The following is a 20,985-nucleotide window of genomic DNA, read 5'->3' as shown; positions in this document are numbered from 1 at the left end:
TGCTTTTCTAACTTGTAAATCTTGATTTATTATTTTATTTTATATTGCTACGGAATTGTGTTAAAAGTTGGCAATTGATTTCTGGCATTGGTCGACTTTCCCTTGTTACCAGTAATCTTTCTTTAGAAACTTCGTTCCTTCTTCGGTTATTTATTTGGGGTCTTTGCACAGACATGCTGATTAATGAGGTTTTCCTTTCCAATTAATGATGTTGCTTACTTTGTACTTTTAAATTCTTACACTATGCCTTCCACAGCATTTTTAAATTACAAATACGAATAGTTCTTCTCAGAAAGCGCAAAAATATATCCTTCTATCCAAAGCTTGTCTACATGCAACATTTTGAAAGAATTAAAAATTTTAATGTAGCGGAAGACAGTTATTATTTCCAATTACGTTCTTTTTTAGCTTTTTCCTACAGAATTATTTTATTTTTGTAAATTCATCTAAATTGTTCGAAAAATGCATAAACACTTTCTGTATTTGCATTTTTTCTTAATTTTAGAGATTAGCTTGTAATTACTAAGGAAAAGTTTTATATCACAATCTAGAGTATAAATTTTTTAAAAAGTTTTTTTTTTTTAATTTAAAAATTGATGTATACCTACCTGTTGCAGATGTGACCGCATGGTCACATCCACAACATGTTAATAGCCTCTTACACTTGAATACATCACAATTAAAAACCTAAGTTAAAAATTCCAAGAAACTGCAAATGTATGCATAAAAATATTACACCTGTGCAAATGAGTCGAGAAGAAACTATTATCAATCAAAGTTGGTTTATCTTTTATATGGTCATTTTTATCTATTAGTGCTACCTATTCCCCCCTCCCCACCTCCCCAGATTATGATAGGCTAAAGAGAAGAATTATTTATGCAGGGTTCAAAATTAAGGCATGAAAGTTAGGCCTCATTAGTACCTAGCTTTATTGTTTTAATCGTCAAAATTTAATAAAAATATAAATTGTTTCAGCAGAGCTGCTAATTGCTAAACTTTATGATAATTATGTACAGTTGAACCTGTCTATCTCGAATTTCATGGGAAGGAAAAAAAATTCGAGATAAAGAGGTTTCAAGTTATGGAGTATTTGAGAAATTTATTGAAATTTGGAATCTGACGATTAAAATTTGAGTTTTATACTAAAAACAATACATGCAAAAGATTAAAATTCTTCTGTATTAGTTTTGTGAGGTATTTATTCTACTATTTTATACTAAGTACTTTATTGCAAGTTTAAGGAATCATTTTGACATCAATGAAATTTTAAGCATACCTTTTTCAAGCAAAATAGTTTTTATTGTTTTTTAGTTCCTGCGTTTTTTGGATTTAACTAACCTTTTGAGGTTGGCAATGGCTGAAAATCCATCTTGGTCAAAATTTTCTTGGAATTCGAGGAAAGTTGTTAATCTTGTAAGAGCCTTTTCTGCGTCTTTTACAGTAACTTTAGGTCATCTTCCTCGATGATCTCTTCCTCTTCTTCCAAATGGCTTCTTAAGTTATCCACGGTTTCCGCATTGGTTAAGGTTCCACATGTGGCCAGAGAATTAACTACATCTAAAAATTCTGCAAAAAGAATATCAATGTTCATTGCGTTCTTGATCTAACATTGCATCTAGGACAAACGGTTGCGAAAATAAAGGTCTTGCAGGTTAAAACGGAACACCCTGTATGTATCAAGCATGTATATTAGGGTGGTCCTTATTTTTGAAGTTGTAGATATTTTAGGGGACGCCCCCTCATTCCATTATACAAATAAATGATCCTTGCAAAATTTTAAGTCAATCCATGAATATTAACACGTGCCCCTAGGGCCCAGTTTTTGAGTTTTGAAGAAAAAATTGCAGATTTTCTCAATTTTATGTAAAAATGTTCTTACATTTCATATTTTAAAAAATTTTGAACCTCAATAGATGTTGCGACTTCCAGAACGACTATTCTGTCACTTTCATTCTGTAAAATTTTAAATTTTACAGAGGGTACATGTACACCAATGACCTTGGGTCAGGCTTATCACTCTTCTGCGCTCGTTTCAAACCAAGCAGCAGGGGAATATTTCTTTCCACCAAGATGGACACAAGGGATTCTAAAGACCATTAATGAGTGGCCCAGGCCAATAATGAATGATCTTTGACAAAAACAAATCACCTTCTCCAGGCTTTGAGGTGTTGATTTACAAAATTTCCTGTGTATGTAATAGGTGTGGCAAATAGGGTTGCTAGGTTTCAATGCTATAAATATAAGTAATGGAAATTATCTTTTAATTTGCTATACTTTTGTTATAATGTACTTAAATGTTTGTGTAATTTTTAATTCTTAAAATATAAATTTTAAAAAACCCTCGATTACTCGAACATAAAAACTATATTTTCCGACCTAAAATATAAATTTTTAAAAAATCCAGATGTGGGAATAAATAAAAATCTATACTTTAAATTAATTTTCTTTTATATCAGTGCATAGTCCTTTATTATCATCAAATTCTTCTTTCAATTCACAAGATTTAGAAACCGAAATGGGTACCTATCCTAACCTATTGAACCTTTTTTCTATATCTAGTCTACCACAAAGCGAAAAAGCTTGACAACTACTGATATCAGCTCACCTTTCATCACAGTTAGACAAATGCTTTATTAGGGGAAAAGATGTTCTTCATTTATTAACAGCCTATGTAGATACAGTAAATTTAAATTCAAATGACCTTGTGATCAATTGACCATTCCTTGCGAGAGCAAGAGAAAATCTTCGAGCGACAAAATCAAATTATGAAATTAAATTTAGATTTTTTAGTTATTCACTAGGATACAAAACTATATCCAGATGTAACTGGGGAAAAAAAAGGAAAAGAAACCGCCGATAGGCATATCCTAATAGCTTCAGGTCCCAACATTGAACAGCTACTCAGAATTCCTGAAATATTTCTTCAGTTGTATATGATACCTTAGATGATTGCTTTTTATTGATAACTGTTCAAGCCGTAGTGTTTGATACAAAGGCTTGCAATACCAGCCGTATAAACTGTGCATGCAATTTTTTAGAGCAAAAACTATAGGTGATATATTACATTTGGATTGTCATAAACATGTATTTGAAATCGCACTGCAAGGCTGTGTCTTTAAAGAATTTCTTGCCTTTCTTAGTTCCAGAGCTCCAAAATTTTGTGGAAAGATCCCCATCATTCAGAACTTATAACATTTCAATCAAGTACACATACCATTTGAATTCTAAAAGAGGAAGTTGATGACATATTGTTCGTAAAAAGCAGAATTGAGAAAGAATACAGAGAACTCTCATAGCTTGTAATAATATTTCCTGGTGAAGTCCATCCTACAGGGATATGTTTTCGACAACCAGGAGCTTATCACTGAATCAGATGGGTGGAAAAAGGAATTTTTGTCTGAAAATTTATATATTTAGAAAACAATTCAAATTGACCTTACATGAAAAGAAAACCCATAAATGCTGTTTTACAACGCTGTTTTACAGTTAAATGCTGTATGAAGATATGGTTTTTAGCAGCAGCCGAATCTAAACTCCATTAAATAATGTGTCTAAAAAACTAGCAAATTTCAAAAATATTACAAACATGAAACAGAAGTAGTGATTGGAAAATTCATCAATCACTTATGGTATTTAGGGGATGAACTAGTACCTTTGTCCATATCGGATGAAGGAATTAACTTTGAGGATAGGAAAAGACTGCTCCAAAACATGCTTGCTGATAAGGGAGACGTGTCTGACGACAGTATTAAAAAAAAAAAAAAAAAAAAAAAAAAAATCAGATAACAGATGATTTGGAATACTTTCTTAGTAAAGATCTTCCTCTTTATAGAATCAATTACAAGTCAATAAACTGCTTGATAAGTTACAAACACCAAAAGATGTTTTCCTATTTGATCCTGATTCATGGCAAAATGAAAGAAGCCATTTAAATTGAAGAGATATCCTTAAAATGCTGAAAGTTGTAAATGATACAACTGAAAGAAGAATTTCACAATCAATTTACCAAATATGAGTCACAAAATCAATTCATTTTACACACAGTCCAAGACTATCAGGAAAAAATGCACACAATTGAGATACATTGAGAAAAGTGTATGATTAGGGTAAAGTTTCTAAAGCACTATTTCATTCTTATTCATTGTAAAATCTTTCAATGGTATGAAGTAATTAAAAAGATTAATTTTAATGCTACTTCACTGTAAAAACATTTTGCAAACCTAGGAGAAACTTTGTATGGTGTCTGAAGTAAAAACTCGAATTGTGGGAAAATTATCAAAAGTGTTAAAGTTCAATGCCCTAGGGGCACGTGTTATTATTGTCCGATCAAGTTCAAGTTTTGCACAGATTACTTTTTATTAGTGTCACAAAACTAGGGTGCGTCTCTTGTTGAATTCCGAAAAAAAATTTCCCATATAAATAAGGACCACCGTAATATATATATATATATATATATATATATATGTAATGCATATGTAACAAACAAGCTGACTGTATGGCTCTATTAGGGGGCCCAATTAAAATTTTTTTTATTTAAATAAACACAGATGAAAAAATTTACTTTTGTTTCTGCAAGTGGTAAATATAGGTGAATCGTGAGTTTGTTCAGACAATTGTGCCGTCCTATTTTAAAAATATAACAGCTAAAACTATTGTGAAAGCTGTCAAAATTCATCTCGTTAGACAAAAATTTAACTTCACTGTTATTGATGATTGCTTATACATTTTCTTTGAGTAGCTGATCATTGTAAAGCTTAAATGGTGAAAATAGTGGTTAAAAATGTGATTCTTAGTCATAAGAAAAAAATATAAGTTCTGTGTGAAAGAAGTAAATTTATATGACTTCTGTGTGAACCTGCAAGTAGTAACTGTTTATTCTTTTGGATAATAAAAAGTTCTTTTTTTTTAATGTATTTTACTTTGTGACACTTTTCTATATTTTAGTATATCAACAACTCAGAGCAACAGTGGGACATCTTACTGTTATTCCTGGAATTATAGGTCTTACTGTAGTTCTGAGGCAACGATATACAGCGTGTTCTGTTTTAACCTGCAAAACCTCTATTTTCGCAACCGTTAGTCCTAAATGCATACTTCCAATTGCAAAAATGTTCAAAATCAGATAGAGTTAAGATGTGGAAAGTTTAAAGCAAAAATAAAAATGAGTCAAAAAATATAATATATAACTTTTTATACCGGCCCCAGGTCCTCTAACTTATATTTAGGGAAATAATCTCCATTGAAAAATAATTCCAACACAAAATGTTTGACATTGGCACGACTAATATTCACCGAGATATGAAACGCAACGTTTTGTGACTTACGCCACTTAACATTTGCCGTCAATAACACCTTTTGTGGGAAAAGATAATGGCTAACAAGGGTGCAAAATTATATGTGTGCAAATAGCGTGGTTTTTTAAATTGTTCGAGGTTTTGTAGTGTGTTTTTTTGCGTAACATGACACAACATTTGCATTTATTTTGGAATAGCAATGAAAAATGTAAATACTTAGTTCTTTTACTTCGACAACCTGTCATTCTTCTGAAAGGGGGATAAGTTAAAATTTTATCTTCTGCATCGTTCTTTAAAACTTTAAACTCGAATATCTCCTTTAGATTTTGTCGCACAAATGTCAAGTTTTTTGTGTTAGTAATATTTTTCAATGGGGATTATTTCCCTAAATATAAAAGGGGACCTAAAGCCTGTATAAAAAGTTAAATTTTGTATTTTTTGACTCTTTTTTATTTTTGCTTCAACCAATCAATATCTAAACTCTGCATCCGATTTTGAACACTTTTGCAATTGAATTTATGCGTCTAGGACTAACGGTTGCGAAAATAGAGGTCTTGCAGGTTAAAACGGAATACCCTGTATACAGGGTGGTTATAGGATAACGTGAGGTGTTCAGAGCCCTCTAGCAAGTGAAGTATTGGATGAAACATTGCCAAATTTCATGGGCGTGCATAGCAGACCATGGGATTTTGATTTCTGAAATAAAAAAATTATAGTATGAAAAATGGCCACCATGGGAAATTTTGGCGTTAAAAAGGTGTATTACTATTAATATTGAAGGATTAATTGCTAACTGACAAACTATGCATTAATTTTATTCACAAAATATGATTTTTACCTACAAATGAGGTTCAATATGACCAACATCAAAATTTCCCAGGTACTGCTTACAATGCACAATTTTTTCCACACATCCGGAGGGGGGGGGGGGATCTCCTACCTGGGTTAGTAACTCAATGTTTTTAAAATTGAGATATCAGGAACATGTGGTAGATACACCAAACCGTGAAGAAATCTCCACGGCCAAACGTCACAAGACGGATATTTGGGCGATCACGGTGGTCATACTGTAGAAAATGTATGACTAATAAAATTGCTATCAAAGAAATGTTGCTGCTATACACTCAGTACCTAAAGCCCTACGTGGGGAGAGGGGGTGCACCATCCTACATGAATATTATCCAAGAAAGAATTCCTTGCTGCTGCCCCGAAATTTCATTGCGACAACTTATATTTTTTGGCATTTAATTCTTCAGTATTCGCTATTTATACACTTTTGCAGCGCCAAAATTTCCCCTGGTGGTGACTTTTGGTACTATCTTTTTTTTATGATAGAAATTGAAATCCCATGGTCTGCTGTGCACACCCTTAAAATTTGGCAATGTTTCATCCAATACTTCACTTGCTAGAGGGCTCTGAACATCTCACGTTATTTTATAACCACCCTGTATATACATGTACTAGAGGACCCGACAGACATTGTTCTGTTCAAACTTTGTAAATTGAAAAGTTAAAAAAATTCAATAAAATATGTGTTTAAACCATTCTGTTGAAAAAAATAAGTAAAAAAAAAGGTTTAAGCTGCTATGGTGTCAGAATGCGTATATTTATTACAACCTCATTTACCTAATGCCCCACTGAGCAGTTGTTTTATTAACTATTTTTTCTTTCGGTTTGTTTCTTTAGCCATACTCAAAGAATAAAAAGCGTCCTCAGATATTAAGTGTAAAAATCTAACTACCCATTTAGAACAAACGGGAAATCCCGCTGTAACATCCGCCATATGAAAAAGAATAAAACAATCGAAAGCATATCGTTTAGAAAAATGATAAAGGTAAAAACAGTTCTCTGAATAAGCGAAAATCGCTCATCCCCCCCCTCCCGATGTAAAATAAACATTCTTCAACTAAAATGACTAAAAACCCTTTAAAAAGGAAAACCAGTTCTGTGAAATTTGAAATATTTCGCCAACTAAACAAAAAATACAATAAATTGCATTAACAGTAACTTTAAAATGTAAACAAATGAACACACAACTCTATTGTTTATAGCAAAAGTCGCCAAGCCACCACGTTACTGTAATCCAGCCCATCAGTGAGCGAAGCCAACTTCGACCGATTAGTGGTCCGATCTTTTGAGCGAAAATTTTTTAAACTTCATATATTGCCTAATTTGTTCTTTCCACCAAAGATAAAGATCTTCCACTGCACTCATCTTTTGTGTACAGAATTATCCTGTTGTAATTTATCTGGACGAAAATAAAATTTGTCTCGTCTTTAAATTCCATCATCTTCTCCTTTAATAATGTACTGATTAGTTAGATAATCCTTAAAGTATTCTTGACATTGGTGCCAAAACTTAGATATATTTCAGCCGAGAAACAAATGTTGCTAGGTGCGGTACTTTCTGATCATTTGGTTAATAAAAACCTAAAGCACCGATCCGATCCCATGGTTCAACTACGACGACAGAACAAACGTTTTGCGTGAGCATTCCAATACCTTACTAAAATATATCACAGGACCTAAAATCGTTACTTTCTAGAGAGTGAGAGAAACGAAGGCTTCACTCTCTCTCTACGTTTTATCTATTCTCAATTGATATATAAAATTTCATTACAAAAATCAGAGCTGGCTTTCTTACTGTCCTTTGGCAACGGGTTAAATATTATTTCAGTTATCGCTCAACAATAGATTAAAATAAATATAAATCATTTGGGAGATATAACCATCCGATGTTTAAACTAATTAATTAACAAAAACGTTTCCGATTCGATCCATCGCGCTTCGAAACCATGCTTGCCACAACCAGACCCGAACTGGGAGGTCATTCCAAACATTTTCTACTTTCGAGTTCCAAACGTTACGTCAGAGCCGATCACGTGACGAGAAATCTCGCAAAGTGGTATTCTGAGGTAAAAAAATTCTTATTGCGATGTGGCGACGAGTCCAAGTTCCAGCCGCGATGGGGGAGGAAGAGTTTTTCGCCGGTTTTGGCAGCGCGGGGGGAGGGGAGGAGGCACGTGATTTCTTCCAACCAATGGTCTTTAGGCGCAGATACTTTTTGTTTTGCTCCATCCGTGCAAGATAAGGCGCGAATTTTGACGCTAATGGCTCATACTTCAAAGAATACGTTTTACGTTGCAAAGAATCACATCGAAATAATTTTAGATTTTCTAGAAGCAAATCTAGAATTCATAAAAATAAATTCACCGAAAATTTTACAAAATAGTACACAAAGGAAAAATGAGCCGAGGGCTAAAGGTAAGTCATATTTTATGCATACGAGTATTTCAATATTACAGTGTCTAAAACAAAAATCGAAGAGGGGAAAAAAGCCAATACATACATGAGAAAAAAAATTAACCGTACATTTTGTTGATTTATAATATAAAACCATCTATAATAGTAAGAACGTCTTGTATGAAATATATTTTTCCCGAGAAACTATAATCAAAATAATGATAATAATAATAACTTTAGAAAAAATCATGATATCAAAAAAAAAAAAAAAAAAATCCTAACTGTCATAAATGCAGACGAAGAAATATTAATAGTCCGTAATCGGGGATTGTATATTATGTTGTTGTCGTGTCTCGTGTCGAATGCGAAAGGTTTAGCTGCATCCAAAAGTCTTGATGAAAAAATCTGCTAATTCAAATTGAATATAAAACACTAAAATGCAGGGGGGGGGGGGGCTAGGTTATGGCGCTGACTGCGCTATTGAATTTTTTAGAGGATGGTGGTGGTGTTTTGAGGGGTATTTGTTTATTGGGGGGGGCTCTTGCTTTTGTAGGGGGGAGTCTTTGCGATATTTGGGGGGAGGGGCACCCATGCAACATGTAAAAGGTTTGTTGGGCTAATTGAGCTTTTGGGGATGAGAGCAGTCATAACAGAGTATACAATCTTCCATATTAGGATTGGTAATGTAAAAACCAACCTTTCCCCCCGCTCAGTTGTTACTTGTAATTATAGCAACAATCTCAGCATCAAAGACATATTCCAGTTTTTTTCTCTTTTTCTTTAAAATTGTAATTTAGTAAGCATATGCTTAAATAAAAAGTTTTATTTCTTCATTATTCCTGTTTTCAAATTCCATTTTTTCTAGGTATTGTTTTCCAAGACCCAATCTTAAGATATCTTCAAAACAGTACTTTTTTAGATATCTTTTTCAAAACAAGCAACTTGTAACTATGATTACATAATTTCATCTTTATCTTCAAGATTAAAAAGTCAAAACAGCAATTTTGTTATAAGAGCAGTTTAAAATGAATAAATACTCTGCTTCTGTAAATGTATATTAAAAAATATTCGTAAAGGGAGTAAGATTTTTTAATCATCGTTTCACTTCAGCTGATAAAGAACTTTAAACGTTCAACCCAAAGGAAAGATTCTAAATTGAAGAAGAAATGAAAAAAGGAGCAATCGGGGCGAAATGGAAAATCAAATTTTGGAAACAATTTCCCAGAAATTACCAGGCTTTGTACTTTTTTGTAATTAGTTAATCAATATCAAATTTCAATAAAGAAAAAAAAAATTTCTTACAAATTAAATTCAATTGAAATTGAATGATGACAGTAGGTAACAAATAAAGAATTTAGGGGAAAAAAGGGGGAGGAGGATTTTACAGCAAAAAAAGACAGAAAAAAAATTACATTCGTCAGTGGTGTACCTAGCATGGGTGACAGACGGGGCGGTCATTTGTGATGTCACCGCCCCCCCCCCCCTTAAACGCAAAAAAAGGGGGATTGTATATTAGGGTGGGGCGAAAAATAAAAAGTTTTTCCGATCAACTAGTAATAGTTGCCAAAAGTTGTCTTTGGTGATAGTTAGCAAAAGTGCAAAATTTGATGAAGATCGGATAATATCTTCAGGGGGCGCTGTGGTCACAAAGTTTTATTATAGATTTTTTCCCGGATTTCATGATTAAAATACGAAAAATAATGCTGTTAACTTATATCATTGCATTTTTTTACTCATAAGATTTATTTATGCACTGAAAGCATATGAAATAACCCATAAAAGTTCTTTTATGTTATTTATTTATATTTCCAGCATCTTAAAAAGAAACAAAAAAGTAAAAAATAGTGAATTTTAGGACAATACTAAGTAAAAACTGATGAATTTTACAAAATGTGACACAAAAATTATGAAAATGCAAATATATTAGACAAATAAAATTAAACAGCACTATTGAAACAATAATAAACAATTTTAAAAATCTGTAAAAATTTCCACTACATACTTGATACAAATTTATGTGTCACATTTAGAGCTTTTACGAAAATAGTCTTTTTTACTTTCAAAGAAAGGCAGTTCCTTTCGAGCCTCTAAACGTGCACGAATGAAACCATCCCTGGCTTCTATTCCACTTACGGCCAGAGATGCATCCGTCACCAACTTTACGCAGCGCTCCACAGATTGAGTATGACAAGGAAATTTGCACATGTTTTGAAGAAAATGAGGAACATCTCCGGTTTTCACTAAGTCATGTAGCTCGTCCTCAGTTAGTATATTTGTTATAGGAGGTTTTGTTATAAGCACTTCTTCACACTGCCAATTGATCAAGTCGACATAGTCGGAAGAAGAAAAGTTAAGCTCAGGGATGGTAAAAGTACGGATATCATTATTGTTCACAGAATTAGTGTCTCGTACTCTCAAAATCCGACGAGCAGCCAACTGCCGTACATGCCTTCGATCATCATTTAACATCGCCAGCAAGATGTTTTCAGGATGTGCAAAAAAGGCGTTCCGCTGAATGACTGGATCGATGACATGTAACAGGTCGTCTGGCAAATAACGCGACAGATGAATAACGTGCCACAAGTTTCGTGCACCATCCTTGCATGCTGAGTTGCACTTAATTAGAAACCAGCAAGGTGTATAAACTTTAATAACGAATGAAACAAGCATTTTTAAATTTGTTGTTGGATATTCTGTGCCGATGTACAAACGCAAAATCCGACTGGCTGTCGTGAGCCATCTAGAATGACTCAAGGAACCAGGTACTCTTTCAGAAAGGTGTACGGAGCAGTTGCCACTAATAACGGTTTCAAATATTTCCAGTAGATATTTCTGGTCAGTACTTAGGTCCCCTCGGTCGATAATTGGCATGTTTTGAATATTGCACTCAACGGCTTTATATTTCACTATCGGTAGTGATTCGCAGCCTATCAACATTTTGCCAATAGGACCGCTGAATCCTCGGGGATTAGTACTTGGTCCATCCAAGTATTCTACTAAATGGCGAAGCAGCAATTCGTTGCCATGAAGCTGGCATATTAACCACTGCAATGGTCTGTGAAAGAATGTTTCAAGGCGTAAAATCACGCCACTTTTTCTTCCGGTATTTACTGCAGTACCGTCACATCCGACGGCGCACAACTGAGTAATTTTAATTTTGTTTTCGACAATGAAATCCAGTATGCCGTTTGCAATTCCTTCTGCGTTTGATCGATCTGGCGAAATATGTCCTAAGTATTTATTATCTGGCAGCATAACCAGTGTTACATGTTCTTGAATAATTATTTTTCGATGATAACTGCCGGACACAGATTGTTCCAAGAACAATGTACTATCCTTTCGGCCATCAAAGTACAGACCTTGTACATCAGCACATTTTGGCCCTTGGTGATGAGCTTGCAGATTTTTTTTTTAACTTTTTTACGCTCTCGTTTCACTTAGCTTGGATCGATTATATTTGAAGATGTTTCAGGAGAAATTAAGCCCACGTCTTCTAATATGGATGATGCCAACGCGGCCGCTGATCTATTCGAAACACCGTATCAGTCACACGTTTTAGAAAATTTGTTCAAACTGACTCTTGCTTGCGAAGTGCTTGCTTTATAATTTATAACTATAAATTCAGGATCCTTTTCGTCCGTACCTTCTATTGAATATTCTTTATCAATTTCTGTTTCTTCAGAACCTTCTTCACGGGTATTAACTATGCTTTCCCTCTTCGCTCTTGATTCTTCTTTCTTTTTTCGTTCAAAACTCAGTTTTAATTTTCTTGTGGTTTGAATATCAATGTTTCCAATAAACATTTTTCTATCACCACGCTGATCTAAAAGAAAAAGTTGTTCTTTGGAAGGAACTTTGCGAGTCTTGTCGCAGTTACACGCACTGAAACGGCATTTACAACAAGCGATGTCGAAAAGTTTTTCTCGAGCTTCGGATGAAAATAACTGCATCTTTGCGTTAAACGCATTTGTTTTAACAGATTTTTTGTTCATAGTTTTCTTCAGGTTTTTATATTTGCCGTGAAAATGTCGAATCATTTGAACGATTTGTTTATGTGAAACTATAGGAATAGAGGAACAATGCCATATCTCTTCTAACTTCGTGGCTACGTCTTCTGCTATCTCAGTCACTGTGGGCTCTTTGGAAGAACTAAACTGTTTCTTTTCGTGTGCAAGAAATAAATAATACTTAAATACATCTTCATACGTAGGTAACACAGAATCAGACAAATTTTTTGGTGTTCCGAAAATGGAATCTTTTAACATTTTCCTTGTTTTTACTTTCGATCCAGCACAATAATCCTTCGAATGTTTTCCGCTCATTATGGTGTTAGAGATGGCGTTTCAATACACTGAAAATATAAACATACACTGTGCTGTGCACTCGATGCTGTAGAAATGCGTCTGGAACTTTTCTCGGTTAGAGTTCAAGGTTGTATGACGTATTTAAATGGCATTTCACATGATTCTAAGAGCTCGACGGCAGTGTCTCTTCAAATTACGGAGTTTTTACAACAAAACCATGCATTGCTTTCTTTTAATGCTAACGTTTAGTGACCAAATTTCTTTTGGAAGCTATTCTATATGTTCTTAATACATACATGTCCTTTAGAATTAAAAAAGGTGAAATTTAAGTTAGAAAAAAGCATGATTTTTACATTGAAACCATGATATTATAGGAAAAAATCAATGTTAAAACTTTGCGATTGCAGCGCCCCCTGAAGATATTAACCGATTTTCGTCAAATTTTGCACATTAGCTACCTATCACATAAGACAACTTTTGGCAACTATTACTAGTTGATCGGAAAAACTTTTCATTTTTCGCCCCACCCTATTGTATATTCTGTGTAAACTGGAAATTCATACAATTTTCAGAAACAAATAGTACTTTTGTGAAACAACTAAATTTTAAGTGGGATAATGTACAAAAGACAAATAAAACTTATGAACACTTTTTTATATAATTTGCCCTAGACGCATTTGTGCAGGCCGTCAAGCGGTCAAAACCAATAAAGGGGTGTAGAAAATTCATAGCTCCTTAATTTTTTCAAATGCATTATTTTTGAAAATGGAAGTCCCCGATCCCCCCCCCCCCGCCCAACGTATTTCCTAAGTGATGGATTTGGTTAAAAGAAAAGGAAATCCATGGAAATAAACCTTAGCCGAGAATGCATTTTTATTCATAAACTGACATCTTTTGCATTGAAAAAGGAGCTCTTAATGTCTCCAAAACACGTGTCTGCAATTTAATTCGGATATTTGTGTATTATAATGTTGTGAAAGTGGGTGTAAGTCTTTTAAGCATTGAAAACTTGTTGTAAAGCGAGAAATGTTGCATATATACCTATTTTATGTTTGCAGTTATAACTCTCCCCCCCTCTCTACCCCCTGCACCATTTTCGAGGTTGGCCACATCCTAATTCGTTTTCTTCGTACCAATACCATACCTTTTAGAAAAACCAACTCCCGTAGTTTTATTACGAAAATTTCACCGAAATCCACTTTGCCCCCCCCCCCCCCACCCTTCTTCCCTGCAAAATGTTTTTGCAAAACTCCCGTTTTAGTGTCACAAAAATTGAACGGAAAACCACTTGCCCCTCAGTGCAGTTATATGACCCCCCCCCCCCCTTTTCCCTGCACCATTTTCAGAGTTGGCAATATCCTAATTCGTTTTCCTCGTGCCAATACCTTTCAGAAAAACCAACTCCCGTAATTTTATCAAAAAAATTCCACTAAAAACCATTTGCACCCCCCCCCCCCTCCTCTGCACCATGTTCGGTGTTCGCAACATTCAAATTAGTTTTTCTGAAATGTATTGGCAAGCGGAAAACTAACTCCCGTTTTTCGGCACGAAAATGGAACGGAAAACCACTCCCCCTGTACAGTTACGCACCCCCTTTGCCCCCTGCACCATTTTCGGCTCCGGCAAAATCCTAATTCGTTATTTGTTATCCTCCTGCCAATAAATACCTGTCAGAAAACTTACTCCCGCAATTGTATCACAAATTGAATAGAAAACCACTTGCCCCCCCCCCCCGGTGCAGTTTTACCCCCCCCCCCTTCCTGAACCATTTCCAAGATTGGCATCATCCAAATTCGTTTTCCTCGATCCAATACCTTTCAGAAAAACAAACTCCCATAATTGTATCACAAAAATCGCATAATCTCACCTACTTCGGGGCAGTCGAGATTTCGCTCGCAAGTAAAGGCGCGAAAAGTCACTTTTCCCCCTTCTTTTGGAGCTTAGAATACGAACTTGCGAGATTTAAACTGCGAAACTGCTATTTTCCTTAAAGCGCCATCTAGTGAGACGATCAGAACTAATCTCGCAAGGTGAATTTCGAGCTTGGAATAAGCACCCTGGCCATAGACTTGATCGGGACATTTCCCGGTGCGCCCTCTCGAAAGGCGGCCTTCTGTTTTTTTTTTTTCTTTTCTTTTCTTATTTTCCAAAACAATGTTTTAGCAATATGGAAATAAATTATGTAGAATCAAGAAATGATTTTGCATGTGAAAAATATTCACATGCAAAATCACTTCTTGATTCTACAATGCAAGCAATGTTCTTTTTTATACAGTCGATGCTCGATATAACGACCATCTCCGTCCCAGAGGAAAAGGTCTTTATAATGAGTGGTCGTTATAAGAGGTAGAAGTTAAAAAACATATATGCATGCATCACGCATGTTACGTTCCTCCAATAAGTTTTGCATTTTTTTCAAAGATTCCAGTTAAATTCCTAAAGTATTTTTTATCATAAACATTTTTTAAAAAATAATGGGTGAAAAATATTATGACAGATTTTAAAGTAAAAAATATGGGAAAAAACTGAATACATACTTAAAAAGCGTTTGCTTAAAAATCATACTTAAAAATCATTTATTTTCTGAAGATAAAATCAGAAACACTTGTTTGCCTTTTTAACGCACATGATTTTTGCAAAACACAATTTTCCATTTCAGTTATAGATGATAAGTAGTGTGCCTTTGAAAGAACATTTAAAAGTCCCTTGAACATTCCTAACTTTTCACACTAGAAACTTTGGTCTCAATTCCTTTTTCATCTGATCATGATACATCAATTTATTTTTGTGCACAGTATCGAGAAATAGTTAATTTTCTGACAGATGATCGACACATTCTAAATCAGAATCTATGTTAGCATAATTGTTTTAGTTTAACGCTTCATCCAGTTTCATTTTCTTAAAAACATTTTACAGCATTTCATCTTCTTTATCGAAATTTTCATCTTGGATTGCCTGACTTCAGCAAGTTGCTTTTGCATTTCAGCAGTAGATTCCAATTCCTTTTAATTTTCAAAATCAACATGATGAAAGCAATTCTTGATGGTCTTTTCTGAGGCTTTATTCCATGCTGCTTCAGAGAGATGCAAAACTGTAAAGATCTTTAAAACCACGTGATCAAACACCAAACTAACATAAAATGTGTCAACCCCTTTTACTTCGGAATCCGAAAGTTTCACTTTATTCTCCCTTTATTTTTTCTGTGCTGTTTTGAGTAGGAATCCCCCTCCACTCCCACCTCCTCTCAAAGTTGGATTGAACACTGAAGACTACATGCAGCTGTCCGTAAACAATAATCAAGGACATTTCAAACCACAAATTTGCTTTATTGGAAAAAACACCGGAAATAGTGTCCGCTGAATTCGGTCGTTGTATTGGATTAGAAGATACAGAACGGTCGTTATACCGAAAGCAAATTAACATGAAGTTCATAGGGACAAAGTTCGGGCTTTTACCACTGGTCGTTATAATGGAATGGTCTTTATAATGTGTGGTCGTTATAATGAGCGTCGACTGTATAAACATTCGCTCTTATTACCCTCATAAAGGCAATTAGCCCCCCCCCCCCCCCTCGTTTCATAAACGGTCTGCTCCCGTTTGTGGCTTATCTTTTGCTTCAAGGTTCAGTTCTGAGGACAAATGCGGACCCATGGTGTTTCCTCAATAAGAAAGGGATTTGAGGGTGAAAGTGACAGCACACATATCTACGGTCAAGAATGGTTTGATTTATTGACTTTACTCAAGTTGCCGTCAGAGCGGATAGCTGGTATGACTCCCTGTTCTGATAACGATCATGAGTGCAATAGAAGAAAGTAAGATTACAAAAAATGTTAATTTTTGAAATCGGCGCATTAAAAACAGTGTTATGTCGAAATAAGCCGCATAAAATCATTTTTTTAGTGGATGGATGCACACAATGACAGATGTCGCATTTTTAGTCGCTTCACCAAAAAAAAAAAAAACCAGATCAGGACTGTACGGTGATTCCTAGACTTTTTGAGTCAAGGCGCCCTTTTTGGAACTTGGATTTTTGCATGGCGCTTTTCCCAAAATAAAAGTATGACTTGTAACTGACAGTCAAAAATAAATGCGAGTCGTGTATCTGCATTGAACAGCCCTTATTTATCCTGCAGAGGCTCTGTAAAAAATAGAAAAAAGTTTCACAAATAATAAGTCTAAATTAGTTGAGAAAAAAATAGTAAATTTTCGAAGTGGTCCTAGGAGGACTGCAGGGCTTCCCGGGGCACATTTGGGAAATTACTGGACTAAACAATAAAGAACAGTTTTAAAGATAAAACATTTTTCGATTTTAAACTAAGCTTTGTCAATTAAAATCATAACAAAAGTTAAAGTTCTTTGCCGTTGGCAAGCTTTTTGTTCAAAACATATACCAGTTTTTGTAACTGGATTTAATTCCTTCAGTCTTACTCTTTTTAGCCAGAGGTGTGCTCATTGGAGATGGTCATGGCATAACATTTGGCATTGAAATTTTTAGGGGATCACTTTAGATTTTTTAAACCTCATGTTAAAGGTTGCGTTTTCGGGGGAGGGGTGGGGGGGGGGGGGCGCTGCGTAGCATTTGGAGGGAGTTTGTCATTGCCCTTGGAGGGGGGGGGGGAGGGTTGCCCTTGTGTAAGCTACAGTACTACCTTAAAAATATTTATATTTGAATTTCTGCATAAAATCGTTATATTATTGCATTTTATGCTGCCTTCCTTTATCTGTATCATTTTGGGAAATTGTTCAATCTGTGTTTTCCCCTCATAAATGAAGCTCGATACCCCCCCCCCCCCCTCTTTGTGAAGGTTATTACTAATAAATTTTGCATCAATGAAACAATACAAATCATCATGAGCGAAACGAACTTTGAGTTTGAAGAAGGAATGCATAACGATGTCGGAAATGAGTAAATCGCAAAGGTATTACTAGTGGCGTCGCTAAGAGGCGTGAAGGGGGGGAGGGCTGTCCGCCCCGGGTGTGACCTGTCTGGGGGGTGATATCCAAAGTGTAATTGCAAGTTTTTGAAAAATACGAAGCTGAAATGCATTTTTAAGAGTACTAATTTGAAAATTTTCCTGGGGTGAGACCGCTCGAACCCCAGTATTTCCCACCCCACATCATGGAATTAATACTACTATACTCAGAATTAGGTTCATATTGTCAATATTTAGGCATAGATGTGACCTCTTATACCTAGCAAACTGAAAACCTATTATCTTTCCCTGTGTGTGCGATACGTTTAAAGTAATTACGGGGCCAACAATTTCATATAGACCAGACCCACTTACTTTTTTGATCTCTCGACGCCCACATGCGTCTGGGGCAAGTTACATAAAAATCATTCATAGTTTTTATTTGTCTTCTGTATATTATCCCACTAAAAACACTTTTTCAGAAATGCGGTTTCTGAAAATTTTAAGATTTTCATATTTACATAGATTCTAATTTTTTTTTTTTTTCATTTTAAAGAGGGGGGATATCACAAATTACCGCTCCGAGTGTCACCCATGCTAGGTACGCTACTAGTATTACAAATATTATAATAAGAGTCACTAAAGACTAGATCAGAAATCTAATACGAGAAATATCGAAAACCTTATTCGTTTTCTATCTGCAGTTAGTAACAGTGAAACCCGTGTATAACGATACTGTCTATAACGATAACCTGTCTATTACGATTTTTTTTTAGGTCCCACAGTATCGTTGTAGACAGGTTTTACTGTATACACACATATTAGGAGAGTATTGCCTATAACGCCCATAAGGTAAGTGCGCCCATATGGGGGCAAGTGGGGGCTCTGCCCCCCCCCCCCCCTTAGAAATGAGAACTTGCTTTTTTCTTTGCAAAAATGTATAAAAATTTCTTTTCCAGCCATTAATGAATACGTCATTAAAAATGTCAAATTTTAATATCTCTAATCTGAACTGAAATCGGTTTCCGTGGGGAAAATATTCTGCTAAACCATAGGGAAAATTATTGAGCTCCCCTCCCCCTTAAAATTTTGCATATAGGCGCCCTTTATTGCCTAAAAATAAAGAGCACTTTTCTTTCACAGAATAAAAGCTTAAAATTCTAACCATTAAAGCATTTTATGAGGGTCTTTCGCAGCATTCTTGTACTGTACAAGAGCTTTCGACTATCTTATGATAAGTAGAAAAAAAAGGAGCATCACATGTAGACCACACATGTTAGCTTTTATGGCTTTAAATGACGCCTTTTAAGATGCGTTTTATGGATAAGGATTTGCGATGCTTGGGGATTCGTGGCAACGGATTTCTGTTGGACAAGGGAGGACAACCATCATAAATTTTATCCAGTTAGACGACAGAAGTCCGATTGCTGCTATTTACATGAATCGAAGAGTCATTTGGATCTGATTTTAGCGTTAGTAAGCAAGTGATTTTGAACCTGCAGCAAAATTGGATGCATCAAGTCAAGGATCCTTTCAACAGTAGGTTACTCGTTTCAGTTTTCATTTTATTTATTGCGAAAATAGTTTCCTTCATGTATAATCTTAAATTATAGAATTACGATCTATGATTCGTAAAAAAACTGTAATATGATCTATGAGCTGCGAAATGACAAATAAATGATATTGCAAAATTTTCCGCAATACATATAGTTAAAAAAACAACGTACTTAGATAAGTTGAAAGATAAAATCTAAGTGACTTGTGTTATCAATTGAAAACTATTATTTTACATAGTAAAACAGATTAAGATCAAGCCTGTCCCTGAACTTTTTTTTTCATTCCTCTCTTTTTAATATGATTGGTTTATTTCATGATGGCTCTTTCTAATTCGCGTCAGTTTTCTAAAACAAAATTTTACACTCAAAAAGTGTTCGAAACTTCATGACAACAATGCCATAAAAATGAGTGGAAACGTTTTAAAAATGTTCGTTTGCTATTATGTTCTTTTAAAATGTAACACTTTGGATAGCGAGAATTTCTGAAACGAATTTTCAGAAATAAGATCCTGTTCTAAGAATGGGGGGGGGGGAGGAGAATATCATTACGAAACACTCTCCTGTTTTCTTACCATGTGGAGCAAAAAACTTGTAATTTTAATATTACTTCGAAAAAATTAAGGAATTCTTAAATGAAAAAAGGAGGCAAGGGCCAACACTCTTGGGGGGGGGGAGGGGGTCTTTCCTACTATTGTTGAACTTGCAAAAAATATGACTTCTCTTTTGGACATTTTCTGTAACAAAAAAAGGGCTTTATTTACTTCTCAATGATTTTCTATCCCCTTAAAATGTTCGCACTATCTCTTAAGTCCTTATATATTATGGAGGCAAAATCGGCTCCCGTCAACTCGACTTTCCCGCGCCCTTTTGGTCACAAAGTCCGGCCCTGGCCACAACTTAATTACACACAAAAAATTTGATCAAAATCGGTCCAGCCGTTTAAAAGCCGTATTGTGACAAACGTCCGCACAAAAGATTTTTATATATTAAGATATATGAATGCATATATTTGCTCCAGCCAATGCTCCATAATTTAATAGTAAAAAAGAGCATCTTGTAATGAAAAATAATTTTTGATACTTTAACATATAATACTAAACCTCCTTGGGTATGACAAAGATTTTTTTTAATTACTTAAGTATGAACCAACACAACAATAAATATGTCATTTAAATAGCAAAAATTAAATTTTGATATTTTTTAATAATTTTAAAATTGATATTTGAAAAAAATATGATCTGGAATCACATTACATTTTGAGGGAAAAACAATCTTAGAAGAGATTTTATTCGGGTATCTAAAATCTGAACTCAAAATATTTCTATGATATGCTAAACAATCAATTTTGCTTTCGTTTGAGGGTGCTTATAATTTGCAAATTGAAACAGTGGAAGTGGATTTCTATGTAAAGAAAGAGGAAATGAGTTAACAAAAGACTGTAAGTACTTATAATATTATACAAGAATTTTTTTATGTCACGTGTTCCTGGTTGGGGGGTGGGGTGGCAGCATATCCTGGTCGGGAAGGAAATAGAATACATGCAAATCAAAGACCCAGTAACGCATCTGACTGAAGTCTTATGTAAAATGTGTTGGCAATTTTAAAGAGGTAAGCTCAGCTCCCAGTAATTCCTGATGCGGATAAACTTTGGGTACCTGCTTCTGTTTCTTGAAAA

This window comes from Uloborus diversus, chromosome 3, assembly GCF_026930045.1.
Source record: "Uloborus diversus isolate 005 chromosome 3, Udiv.v.3.1, whole genome shotgun sequence".
Classification (NCBI taxonomy): domain Eukaryota; kingdom Metazoa; phylum Arthropoda; class Arachnida; order Araneae; family Uloboridae; genus Uloborus; species Uloborus diversus.
The sequence above is the reverse complement of the archived record's forward strand: the minus strand, read 5'-3'. Positions refer to the sequence as shown.